Below are 13,728 nucleotides of genomic sequence, written 5' to 3'. Positions count from 1 at the left end.
TTCAGAGCGAGACAGCCCTTCCCCCACCCAGTTATGGTGGGCTGCAAGGCTGCTGTGAATTGCTACAGAAGACACCCTGCAGTAGAGTCTGCTCCCACAGCACTCTACCTGCCTTCCTGAGCACCCCATAACTGAGGCCTCCGAAACCAACAGAACAGACCTCCCTAGGGATCAATTCAGGTCAGTCTGCCCCCACTTCCAGCCAGCACTGAGGACTGCTGACTGAAGCTGGTATGTGTTAGGAAGCAGACATCTAGAATGGAAGCTGCACTCAGAGCCAACAGTCTACCAGGGTGGGCTCTGACAGCAACAAGGCAGACCTCCTTGGGGATCTGATGGGAATATGACATCCCTTTCCCTACCTGGTAACTGTTGGTTGCCAGGCCACTACCAATTGGTACAGAAGGCCCTTGCAGTGGAATCTGCTCGCATAGGCAGCACTCTGCCTGCCTCCCTGCACACCCATAGCTCATGTCCCCAAAACCAACAGGACAGGCCTCCTTGGGATCAGCTTGGGTCTGTCGGTCCCCACTTCTGGTCCACACTGAGGAATACTGACTGAGGCTGCTGTGTGCTAGGAAACAGGAGTTTTGAGTGGAGGCTGCACTCACAGACAACAATCTACTGGGGGGACTCTGTTAGCAACAAGGCAGATGTCCCTAGGGGTCCAACTGGAGTGTGACAGCCTCTCCCTGATCTGGTCATGGGCGGCTCCCAAGCTGCTGCAAATTGCTACAGAAGGTGCACTGCAGTGGAGTCTGTTCCCATACTGAGCGCCCTACCTGCCTCCCTGCACACCCCATAGTTCAAGTCTCTGAAGCCAACAGGACAGACCTCTCTGGGGGTCAGTTCAGGTCTGTCTACTCCCCAACTGGCACTGAGGCTGCTGAGTGCTAGCAAGCAGGCATCTTGAGTGGAGGCTAAACCCACCTCCAACAATCTACTGGGGAAGGGGGGGCTCTGAAAGCAACAAGACAGACCTTCTTGGGGGTTCATTCAGAACATGACAGCACCTCCCCTATCCAGTAACTGTTAGCTGCTGGACTGATACAAATTCCTACAGAAGATTCTCTACAGTGGAGCCAGGACATAGGTCACCTAAGTGGAGATTGCTCCCCAACCACCAGGGGGCCGCTGGGGCCCTGAAACCAACAAGACAGATCTCTTGGAGGTCCTTTTGGGCAGTGCCAGCCCCTCCTCATCTTGATATGGAAGAAAGTCTGCCTGTTCTTCCCCTGAATGCCAGCCCAGATATAAACAGCCCGCACAGAGCAGACAAGGACGCCTCATGCAAAACCAAAGAGCAACGCTCAGCCCCGAAGGCGGCTCACTGGGTGTGGGTTTTCCGACTGAAAACATGGTTGCAGAAACAGAAAAGGGAAGAGAATGATAGGTAGAGAGAGGACTGTGCCTCCTGGTGGACAGATTGATTAGTGCATATCTCACCTGAGTGACAGTGCCTGCTCGTGGACAGATTGATCACAGTGTGTTCTCTGGTGTGTTTGTTGTTAGGTGCCATCGAGTTGGTTCCAACATATAGCAACCCTGTAGGACAGAGTAGAACTGCCCCATAGGGTTTCCAAGGAATGGCTAGTGGATTTGAACTTCTGACCTTTTGGTTAGCAGCTGAGCTCTTAAGCACTACACCACTAGTGTGTTTGGGAACAATGAAAGTTGAAAACCAAGATCTAGAACTTTCAAATCCTAATTAAACCAGGGAGAGAGAAGGAGCTATCACAGAGAGGGAGAGGAAATGGTAAACAAAGGCCTAAGGCTCTGCCCACCTAAGAGTTTTTTTGCAGAAAGTAGCACAGACAAAAACACCAAATACTGGGAAGAACTGAGAAAGTTAACATCCTCAAAAATTCCAATGCCCTAACAAACAAACAAAAATTACAAGACACACAAAGAGAAACAGTGGCCCATCCAGATGAACATAATGAAGGGAGTGAAAGTGGATCTATGAAAGACTGAATAATGAAAAGAATGAAAGAATATAATACAGCAGTGTTAAAATAGAATTAAGGGGGGAAAATAGAAAAATAGCTAAAATAAATAAGGACAACAATGCAAGAACAAAATGAGGATCTAAAAAGAAAAAAAAAAAGATAAAAAGAAACCTAACAGAAATATTGCAACTGAAAGGGACAATAACTGAAATGAAAAACACAATGGAAGGATTTAATAACAGATGTAATTGGGCAGAGGAAAGAATCAGCAAATTAGCAGATAAGGTAGTTAAAATTACAGAGACTGAAGAGCAACAAGAATAGAGACTCAAGAAGGCTGAGCACAGTTTAATGGAATTATGGGACAACATCAAGAGACCTAATATGCACATCATGGAAATTCCAGAGGAAATGAGAGAGAGAAAGGGACAAAAAAAATATTTGAAGAAATAGCAACAGAAGTTTTCCCCAATCTACAAATCCAAGAAGCACAGAGAACTCAGAGATACATCAAGACGTATCATAGTCAGGCTCTCCAAAAGTAAAGATAAAGAGAGAATCCTAAAAGCAGTGAGAGAGAAGCAGTCACATACAAAGGATCCCCAATAAGGTTAAGTGCTGATTTCTCTCAGAAACATTGGAGGCCAGAAGGCAATGGAATAATATACAGTCATGTGCTGCATAACATCCGTTCAGACAGTGTCCGACTACTTATACATCCATGTTCCCATAAAGTCAGAAATCCTGATGGGAAAACAGAACATAGCAGACGTAACCGGGCATAGCCAGGAGGGAGCTGCCAACTTCGCACTTCGGACCACTCGTGCTTGGGAAACCTACCCTGGGTTTGCCCTGCAATCCTAGACATCATCCTCAGCAGACTTGGCCTGAAGGGCTGTCTGGGCCTCCAAAGGACCTGATACCTTCCTGAATACCCCAGGCCCTCGCCTAAAGGCCCAGTCCTCAGACTTCGTCAGCTCAGTGCATCCCCTCACCATGCCCTCGTTCCCCCAGGACACATCCACCAACCCAGGCCCAGACAGCAGCAAGCAGAATTCTGGGTCCTCCCTGTCCCTTGGTAAGGAACACTTCCTCTATCTCAAAGTTGCCATAAGAAAATAATACAATGTTCACACAATGTCCAAGTCACATAATGTCCTATTTCACAGAACTTATTGTGGGCGTCAAGTGACACATGACTGTATTTAAAGTACTGAAAGAAAAGAACTATCAACCAAGAATACTATACCCAATGAAACTGTCCTTCAGGAATGAGGGTGAAATTAAAATATTCCCAGACAAACAGAAGCTGAAAGAGTTCATATCCACCAAACTGCTCCTACAAAAAAATACTAATGGGAGTTCTGTAGTTCTCCTGGGTCTAGGAAGTTCTCAATACAGGGATAAAAGGTGTGACTTAAGTCACAGCCCTTCTCAAAATCACACCCTTGCTCAAGTCATGCCCTTACTCAAGTCACTGCCTTAAGTCACACCCTTACTTAAGTCACACCCTTCCTTGATTCACACCTTTTATAAGAGATATAAGAGAAAGAAGTGAGCAGAGAGGGGAGGGACCTGACTACTATCAAGAAAGAAGAGCTGGGAGTAGAGCACATCCTTTGGACCTGGGGTCCCTGTGCTGAGAACCTCCTAGACCCAAGGGAAGATTGATGCCATGACACATGGAGATCTCCAAGGAATGCTGGGCCCTCAGGTGTTGAAAGGAAACAAGGTCCTTCCCCCTGAGCCCACAGAGAAAGCCTTCCCCTAGATCTGGAGCCCCGTATTTGGACTTACAGCCTCTTAAACTTTTTTAATAAATTTCTGTTTGTTAAAGCCATCCATTTCTGTTATAGCAGCAACTAAGACAGCAGCCCTATGGGACAGAGTAGAACTGCTCCATGGGGTTTCCAAGGCTGTAAATCTTGATGGTAGCTGACTGCCACATCTTTCTCCCATGGAGTGGCTGGTGGGTTGGAACCACTGACCTTTTGGTGAGCACTTAACAAGTGCACCACAAGGGCTCCTTATCAATGTAATACACATCAGAAGAACAAAGGAAAAGAAACACATGATCATCTCTATGGATACAAAAAAAGCATTTGATAAAATCCAACACCCTTTCTTGATGAAAACCTCAAGAAAATTGGAATAGAATTGATGTTCATCAATATGATTATGGGTGTGATAGTTAAGCTTGTGTGTCAACTTGGCTGGACCATGAGTTTCAGTGGTTTGGCAGTTATGATGTAGCTTGGCAGTCATATGATGATGTGATCACTTCCATGATGAGATTTGATATGATGTGATCACATCCATGATGGGATCTGCTGTGAGTAGCCAGTCAGTTGAAGGGGAGTTTCCTAAGGGATGTGGCCTGCATTGAATATAAGCAGACTCTCTGGCAAGGCTCGTGGGCTTTTGCTCGCTCTGGATCCTGCAGCTGGCTCCTGTTCATCTGACTTCCGGTTCTTGGGACTTGAGCTAGCAGCTTACCTGTGGTCTTGCCTGCCAATCTTGGGATTCGTTGATCTTTGCAGACTGTGGGCAAGAGCCCTGCTGTCTGACCTACCAATCCTGGGTTCGCCAGCACCTGTGGCTGCGTGAACCAGGAGAAGCCTCCAGCCTGACCTACAGATTTGGGTTGTTCCAGCCTCTACAACCCCATGAGGCATTTCCTTGATATAAATCTATTTATATAAATATTTATACACTTTACTCATTTTGCTTCTCTAGAGAACCCAGCCTAAGACAGTGGACAAACAGAAACCTGGGGAGTGTGTGTTGGAATGGCTATAAAGTGTGTAGGATAATAGTGCAAGGAACATAAAGATGAGTCCTCTGAGTTTATTGATATGCGCCCTCTAAGCACAGATTCTTCATTCAGTGTTTCAGCTCAAGAGGTGAGAAAAGGATCTAAGAGTTATTTGGCTGGGTCACTGAAGCATGGATTATGCAGTGGCCTACTAAACCAAGTAGAAGTACCAGACCTGCCTTGGTATACTGTAGAAAGTATCCAAAGGCTTAGGGAAATTGGCATGCTAGAGTGGATTTATCAGGTTACACTCACAGACCCACACATGGAGTGCCCAGAGGAGACATCTTTTACCACAGTAGTGAGGAACAAATTTGTGAAGGGAGCTCCAGCATCCTTGAAGGCTGCTGTGATTGCTATTTTATGTAAGTCAGATTTGACAGTGGGAACTGCCCTAACTGAATTAAGACAACCTAACTACAGTGGGGCTGATTGGACCCCGTGGGGCTAGGGGCCAAATGGTGGCACTCAATCAACAAAGACAAGGTGGGCATGGTTGTCATAATGGACATTGGAGTTAAAGCTGTAATCAGAATTGTCTGACACATATGGACTTATGGCATTGGCTACTTAGTCATGGTGTCCCTAGCAGTGAAATAAATAGGAAATCTACTAAATATTTACTTGATCTGTACAAGTGGAAGAATTCACCAGCAGTCTAACTCCAATCACCAGAAGAGAGAGTCATGGCCCCTCAATCAATTCCCAGACTTGAGCTAGTTTAAAGACCTACAACCCCTTGAATGAAGAGGAGGCTGAGTCCCCTTGAGGAAGGTCTCCAATACACTGCCAAAAACTTATACTGTTAATCTTTCTCCCAGCCTTCCCGAAAGGGATCCACGGCCTTTTACTAGAGTGACTGTCATGGAATGAATTGTGTCCCCCAAAAATACCTGTCAACTTGGCTAGGTCGTGATTCCCAGTATTGTATGATTGTCTACCATTTTGTGATCTGATGTGATTTCCCTGTGTGTTGTAAATCCTGTCACTATGATATAATAAGATGGATTAGCAGCAGTTATATTGATGAGAGCTACAACATTATATAGCGTCTTAAGCCAGTCTCTTTTGGGATGTAAAAGAGAGAAACAGAGAGACATGGGGACCTCATACCACCAAGAAACCTGTTCCGGGAGCAGAGCCCGTCCTTTGGACCTGAAGTTCCTGCACTGAGATGCTACCAGACCAAGGGAAGACTGATGCATCACAAGGACCTTCCTCCAGAGCCAACAGAGAGAGAAAGCCTTCCCCTGGAGCCGGCACCCTGAATTCAGACTTCTAGCGTACTGGACTGTGAGAGAATAAACTTCTCTTTGTTAAAGCCATCCACTTGGGTATTTCTGTTATAGCAGCACTAGATAACCAAGACATTGTTCACTGGGGAAAAGGAAATAATCAGCCTTTTCAGGGATTACTGGATACTGGCTCTGAACTGACACTAATTCCAGGAGACCCAAAACATCACTGTGGCCCACCAGTCAGAGTAGGGGCATATGGAGGTCAGGTTATTAATGGAGTTTTAGCTCATGTCCATCTCACAGTGGGTTCAGTGGGTCCCCGAACCCACCCTGTAGTGATTACCTCAGTTCCAGAATGCATAATTAGAATAGATACACTCAGCAACTGGCAGAACCCCCACATTGGATCCCTGACAAATGGAGTAAGGGCTATATGGTAGGAAAAGCCAAGTGAAAGCCATTAGAACTGTCCCTGCCTAGGCATGTGTAAGTGATTCTAGGAAAATAGTAAACTAAAAGCAATACTGCATTCCTGGAGGAATTGCAGAGATTACTGCCACCATCAAGGACTTGAAAGATGCAGGGGTGGTAATTCCCACCACATCCCCATTCAACTCACCTATTTGGCCTGTGCAAAAAACAGATGGATCTTGGAGAAAGATGGTGGATTATCAAAAACTTAACCAGGTTGTGATTCCAATTGCAGCTGCTGTTCCAGATGTGGTTTCATTGCTTGAGCAAATTAATACATCTCCTGGTTCCTGGTATGCAGCTATTGATCTGGCTAATGACTTTTTCTCCATACCTGTTCTGAAGGACTACCAGAAGCAGTTTGCCTTCAGCTGGCAAAGCCAGCAATACGCCTTCACTGTCCTACCTCAAGGAGACCTGGTGGTGCAGTGGTTAAGAGCTACAGCTGCTAACCAAGAAGGGTCAGCAGTTCGAATCCACCAACTGCTCCTTCGAAACCCTATGGGGCAGTTCTACTCTGTTCTACAGAGTTGCTGTGAGTTGGAATCAACTGGACAGCAACGAGTTTTGGTTTATCTTACCTCAGGTATATCATCTCTCCAGTCCTATGTAATAATTTAGTCCTCAGGGAACTTGACTGCCTTTCCCTTCTACAAGACATCACACTTCTCCATTACACTGATGGCATTATGCTGATTGGACCTAGTAAGGAAGAAATGTCCATGACTCTGGACTTATTGGTAAAACATTTGCATGCTAGATGGTGAAAAATTGATCCAATAAAAACGCAGGTGCCTTCCACCTCAGTGAAATTTCTGGAGGTCCATTGCTGTGGGGCGTGATGTCAAGATATTCCTTCTAAAGTGAAGGATAAGCTATTGCACCTGGCCCCTCCCATAACTGAAAAGGAGGCATAACACCTAGAGGGCCCCTTTGGATTTTGGAGACAACATATCCTCATTAGGGTGTGCCACTCTGGCCTGTTTGTCAAGTGACTTGAAAAGCTGCTAGTTTTGAATAGAGCCCAGAATAAGAGAAGGCTCTGCAAAAAGTTCAGGTTGCCATGCAAGCGGCTCTGCCACTTGGGCAATATGATTCAGCTGATCCAATAGTGCTTGAAGTGGCAGTGGCAGGTAGAGATGCTGTTTGTAGTGTTTGGCAGGCCTCTATTGAGGAATCATAGTGTAGACTGTTAGCATTTTGGAGCAAAGCTCTGCCATCCTCTGCAGATAACTATTCTCCTTTTGAGAAACAGCTTTTGGCTTGTTACTGGGCCTTAGCAGAGACTAAACGCTTAACCATGGGCCACCAAGTCACCATGCGACCTGAGCTGCCCGTCATGAACTGAATTTTATCTGACCCACAGAGCCATAAAGTTGGACGTGCACAGTAGCACTCAGTCATTAAATTGAAGTGGTGTATACTAAATTGGGCCCAAGCAGGACCTGAAGGAACAAGTAAGTTGCATGAGGAGGTGGCCCAAATGTCTCCACTCCTGTCACATTACCTTCCATCTCCCAGTCTGCACCTATGGCTTCATGGGGAGTTCCTTATGATCAATTGACTAAGAGAAAACTCATGCTTGGTTTACAGATGGTTCTGGACGATCTGTAGGCACCACTCTAAAGTGGACAGCAGTAGCACTACAGCCCTTTCTGCTACTTCCCTGAAGGACAGTGGTGAAGGGAAATCCTCCCAATGGGCAGAACTTCGAGCAGTGCACCTGGTTGTTCACTTCGCTTGGAAGGAGAAATGGCCAACTATGCGATTGTATACTGATTCATGGGCTGTGGCCAGTGGTTTGGCTGGATGGTCAGGGACTTGGAAGGAACATGATTGGATAATTGGAGACAAGGAGGTATGGGGAAGAGGTATGTGGATAAACCAAAAACCAAACCTGTTGCCCTCGAGTCACTTCTAACTCCTAGTGACCCTATCGGACAGAGTAGGACTGCCGCATAAGGTTTCCAGGGAGCAGCTTGTGGATTTGAACGCCAAGCTTTTGGTTAGCAGCCAAACTCTTAACCACTATGCCCCCAGAGCGCCAGTACGTAGATAGACCTTTCTAGATGGGCCAAAAAAGTGAACATATTTGTGTCTCGTGTGAACGCTTAGCAAACAGTGACCTCAGCAGAGGAGGATTTTAACAATCAAGTGGATAGAATGACATGTTCTGTGGAAACCAGTCATCCTCTTTCCCAGCCACTCCTGTCATTGCCCAATGGGCTCATGAACAAAGTGGCCATGGTGGAAGGGTTAGAGGCTCAGCAACATGGACTTCCACTTACCACCTCTGATTTGACTACAGCCACTGCTGAGTGCCCAATCTACCAGCAGCAGAGATCAACAATGATTCCCTGATACGGCACCATTCCTCAAGGTGATCAGCCAGCAACCTGGTGGCAGGCTGATTACACTGGAATGCCTCCATTATGAAAAGGGCAGCATTTTGTTCTTACTGAAATAGACACTTACCCTGGATATGCATTTGCCTTCCCTGCATACAATCCTTCTGCCAAAACTACCATCCGTGGACTTACAGAATGCCTTATCCACTGCCATGATATCCCACACAGCATCGCCTCAGATCAAGGGACTCACTTCACAGCAAATGAAGTGTGGCAATGGGTCCATTCTCGTGGAATTCACTGGTCTTACCATGTTCCCTATCATCCTGAAGCAGCTGGATTAATAGAACAATGGAAAGGCCTTCTAAAGACACAGTTATGGCACCAGCTAGTAGGGTTGGGGCATTGTTCTCCAGGAGGCTGTATATGCTCTGAACGAGCATCCAATAAATGGTGCCGTTTCTCCCATAGCCAGGACTTATGGGTCCAGGAATCAAGAGGTGGAAATGGGAATGGCACCACCCACTATTACCCCTAGTGACCCACTCGCAAAGTTTTTGCTTCCTGTCCCTGTGGGTCTAGAGGTCTTAGTTCCAAAGGGAGGAATGCTCCCACCTGGAGACACATCACTGATTCCATTGAACTGGAAGTTAAGAATGCCACCTGGCCACTTTGGGCTCCTTATGCCTCTGGATCAACAGACAAGGGAGTTACCATATTGGCTGATGTGATTGATCCTGATTACCAAGAGGAAATCAGATTTATATTACTATTACGTAATGGAGGCAAAGAAGTATACGTCTGGAATGCAGGAGATCCCTTAGGGCATCTGTTAGTACTACCATGCCCTGTGATTAAAGTCAATGGAAAACTACAGCAATCCAATTCTGGCATGACTACTAATGGCCCAGACCCTGCAAGAATGAAGGTTTGGGTCACCCCACAAGGCAAAGAAAACCAGTTGAGGTGCTTGCTGAGGGCAAAGGGAATACGGAATGGGTGGTGGAAGAAGAAATACCAATTACGGCCACGTGACCAGTTGCAGAAACAAGGACTGTAACTGTTATGAGTATTTCTTCCTTGTATGTGTGCATCAAATATTTTTATTTTCTTCACTTATAAGAAGTAAACAGGGCTAACGTGTTTTCGGTCGTACATGTGTTGTATCATGTTAGGCACAAGTATGAGTTTATAATTTCTTTATTCAGAAATTGTATATGGTTTAAGGAGATGTGTACAGATGCCAAGTTGACAAGGGGTGGACTGTGATTGTTAAGATTGCGTGTCAACTTGGAGGGGCCATGATTCTCAGTGGTTTGGCAGTTATGATGTAGTTTGGCAGTCGTATAATGATGTTACCACCTCCGTGATGAGATCTAATATAATGTGATTGCCTCCATGATGGGATCTGCTGTGAGTAACTAAACAGTTGGAAGGGCTTTTCCTTGGAGGTGTGGCCTGCATCCAATATAGATGGACTTTCTGGCAAGGCTCACTGGCTTTTAGCTCACTCTGGATCCTGCAGCTAGCTCCTGTTCATCTGACCTCCAATTCTTGGGACCTGAGCTAGCAGCTTACCTGCCAATCTTGGGATTTGTTGGCCTCTGCAGCCTGTGAGCCTGCTGTCTGACCTGCCAATATTGGGTTCTCCAGCCCCTGCAGCTCTGTGAGTCAGGAGAAGCCTCCAGCCTGACCCACAGACTTGGAACTTCCCAGCCTCTACAGCTGTGAGTCATTTTCTTGATATAAATTCCCTGTCTCTTTCTCTCTCTCTATATATATATATATGTATGTGTATATATATGTGTGTGTGTGTGTGTATGTATATATACAGACTTGTCACTAGTTTTACTTCTCTAGAGAACCCAAACTAATTCAGTGCCTTTGCCAGACCAGTTGACCATATGTGTGTGCGCCTATTTCTGGACTCTCTGTTTCGTTCCATTTATCTATATGTCTGTCTTTATGCCAAAGCTATACTGTCTTGATTACTGAAGTTTTGTAATAAGTCTTGAAACCATGTAGTATATGTTCTTCTGTTTTGTTCTTTTGCCTATTCTATATCCTTTGCACTTCTATATAAATTAAAGTCAGCTTGCCAAGTTTTATAGTATCCTACTACGATACCAGTTTTGTTCTGTGTTAGTACTGTAAACATGGTGGCATGGGGGTGATGTCTGACCTCCTGTAACTTCACAAGGGGGAAGGAGAATCAAGATCAACAGCCCAGGGCTGATTCCTATGAGGAGGAGATCAAACGTACTTATACCCTCCAACCTTTTTACCAATTCTGACACCAGTCGTCCCTCCCACAGCACTCTCTACTTCTTTATTGTGTTCAGTAATTTGTTGCAATGGCCACACAGAATTCACAGACCATACTCACAGTTATGGGGTTCATTAGGGAGGTAACAGTTCTTCCATTAGGACATCCTCTTCTCAACCATGCCCACAGGCAGGCCTCTCGCTGGCCCTCAGCCCCTCGGCCCCTCAACCCCTCTGCCCCTCAGCCCAGCCTCTGCCCTGCTCAGGCAAGTGTTACCAAGTGTTGCCAGTAAGTGCCCGAGGCATCCTACTGCACCAGTAAGCCTCAGCCTGAAGGTGCTTGGCTCTCTCACTCCATGAGTCAGCAAGCCTCCTTCCCAAAGGTGCTCAGCTTTCACACTCTGTGGGCTGGGAAGCCCACCACACCATCTCCTGCTGGTCTCCTGGTTCTGCTGCCTCTGCCACTGCAGTTTCTCTGCTGCTGCTTCTTGCCGTCTCTGGTGTTACAGATCTCTCTCTCTCTCTGTCTCCTGGATCTGGGAGGTTCTCAGTGCAGGAATCACCAGTTCAAAGGACACACTCTGCTCTCATTCTTAGTGGTAGTCAGGTCCCCCCTCTCTGCCTCTGGGATTGCTCATTTTGAGCCTAGTGGGATGGCAAAACTGACCACTCTCCTCATTAGGCTTCCATACACCTTATTTGCATGGTTCCACCCCCACAAGTGTTCCATGCACCTTATTTGCATTAGCAGCAAGCTGTCCAATCCCCTTAGTGGGCCACAGGCACCTTATTTGCATAGTTCCACCCAATCATTGTGTGGGAGTCACAAAGACTATGGCTAGAAGGGTCATATTGAGTAATTTACTGCACCACAAGTACAGAAAAACATAAGGAAATAATAGTGCATAATTCCAAAAGTAAAAAAGGAATATAAGAATATAGTTAGAAATGTCAAGTTAAAAGCTATAAATTTGTCCCCACCCCAAAGGAGCCTATGCTGACAGTTTTTCATGTTAACTTTACAGTAAAGTGTTTTCTATCTATAAAATGGCGGGAGTAGTAATAGCATCCAAACCTGTCTAACTTCAGGGGGAATAATGTGAATCAAGATCAACCCAAGGCTGATCCCTGTGAAGTGAAGGTCGGACATACCTCCACCCTCCAACCTTTTTTTTACCAATTCTGGCACCAGCTGTCCCTCCCACGGCACTCTTTACTTCTGGGTTTAATAATCTGTTGCAATAGCCACACAGAACTCACAGACCATACTTACAGTTAACTAGTTTATTAAGGAACAGGGTACAGCTCGAGATCAGAATCAACAGGCTACAACTCAGGATCAGGAAGCATGTACACAAAGTCTCCCTTCTTCAGAGCAGGACGGCTCTCTCAGATCCTCTTGACCGTGTAGGTCTCCTCTCAGCCCACTCAGGACAGACCTCCTCTCAGCCCCCTGAGGACAGGCTTCTCTCAGTTCCCTGAGGACAGGCTCCTCTTAGTCCCCTCAGGACAGGCTCCTCTTAGTCCTACCATCTCTCAGCACTGATTCTGCCACAGGGCGCCTTCCAGGCCTGCTACCACTGGCTCTGCCACTGGGCCCCTTCCAGGCCTCTCACTATCTTCAGTGTTATAGCTCTTTTAGGAGGCTCCTTGAATCTCTGTCTACTCTCTTCTTTCTTCCTTCTGCTTCTTTTCCGACTTCTTTCTGTCTGAAAAAATTCCTGGGGTTGGCTGCTTATATATACAAACTTCTCATCAATTTCAAGTCATAGCCCTCCCACCAGGGCCATAAACTGACTAATCCTCTCTCGGTAGGCCACAGACGCTTTATTTGCATAGTCTGTTGACCAGTCCCTGTAAGGTGCATACCAATCACAGGAAAGTCTGCAGCCCAGGACGGAACAAAAACTATCAAACCAACTTGTTTACAGTTTACCCAAGAAATGTCAATCAACCTGGACAAAAGTAACAAACCTCTGGGGTAGAAAACTAGGGAAAAGTTAACTTAGGGGAAAAAATCTCTCAAGCTGTTTTTCCAAAGAACCAAGGCAAAAGGCCACATAAAGGAACTCATTTCACCACATTTGCATATCCCTTTCTGAAAATGCATGCAAAAAGACATCACACTCTACACGTTGCTTTGCTCCCGGAAATCTTTCTCACAGCACATGCAGAACCCCATCTTTCTGTTTAATTGCTACAGAGGGTTCTCTCATATGTGACTGCACAGGAATTTAGCCAGGCCCCAACTGATGGTCATGTAGCTGCTTTCCAGTTTTGCTCTTACTAAGTTCTACAGTGAATGGCCTTTTACAGATTCCTTGGTTTATATTTTTATAGGTGTAGTATAGCTTTAGCTCCACAGCTCTGGGTGTAAGAAATGTCCTCATCGTGCATTGCTGTAAGTTGGCTGTCATCTGTTCCCAGCCCCCTGTTCCCTGGGGTGAAGGAAATTCTGTCCCAGTCCCGGGGCTCCCCTTCCCCCTCCTTGCAGGGCCTGCCCAGGTCCAGGGAGTCTTACCCAAAGTGTCCATAGTGGTCACTACTAATAAGGTACAATTCTTCAATGTTCTACTGTCTATCAGGGATGAGGACACTTCACTTCTGGCCCAGACTTGGTTGAGGACTGGGCAGGGGACTTG

The sequence above is a fragment of the Trichechus manatus genome, unplaced genomic scaffold (genome assembly GCF_000243295.1).
Source record: "Trichechus manatus latirostris isolate Lorelei unplaced genomic scaffold, TriManLat1.0 scaffold00120, whole genome shotgun sequence".
NCBI classification, from domain to species: domain Eukaryota; kingdom Metazoa; phylum Chordata; class Mammalia; order Sirenia; family Trichechidae; genus Trichechus; species Trichechus manatus.
Note: the sequence above shows the minus strand (reverse complement) of the source record.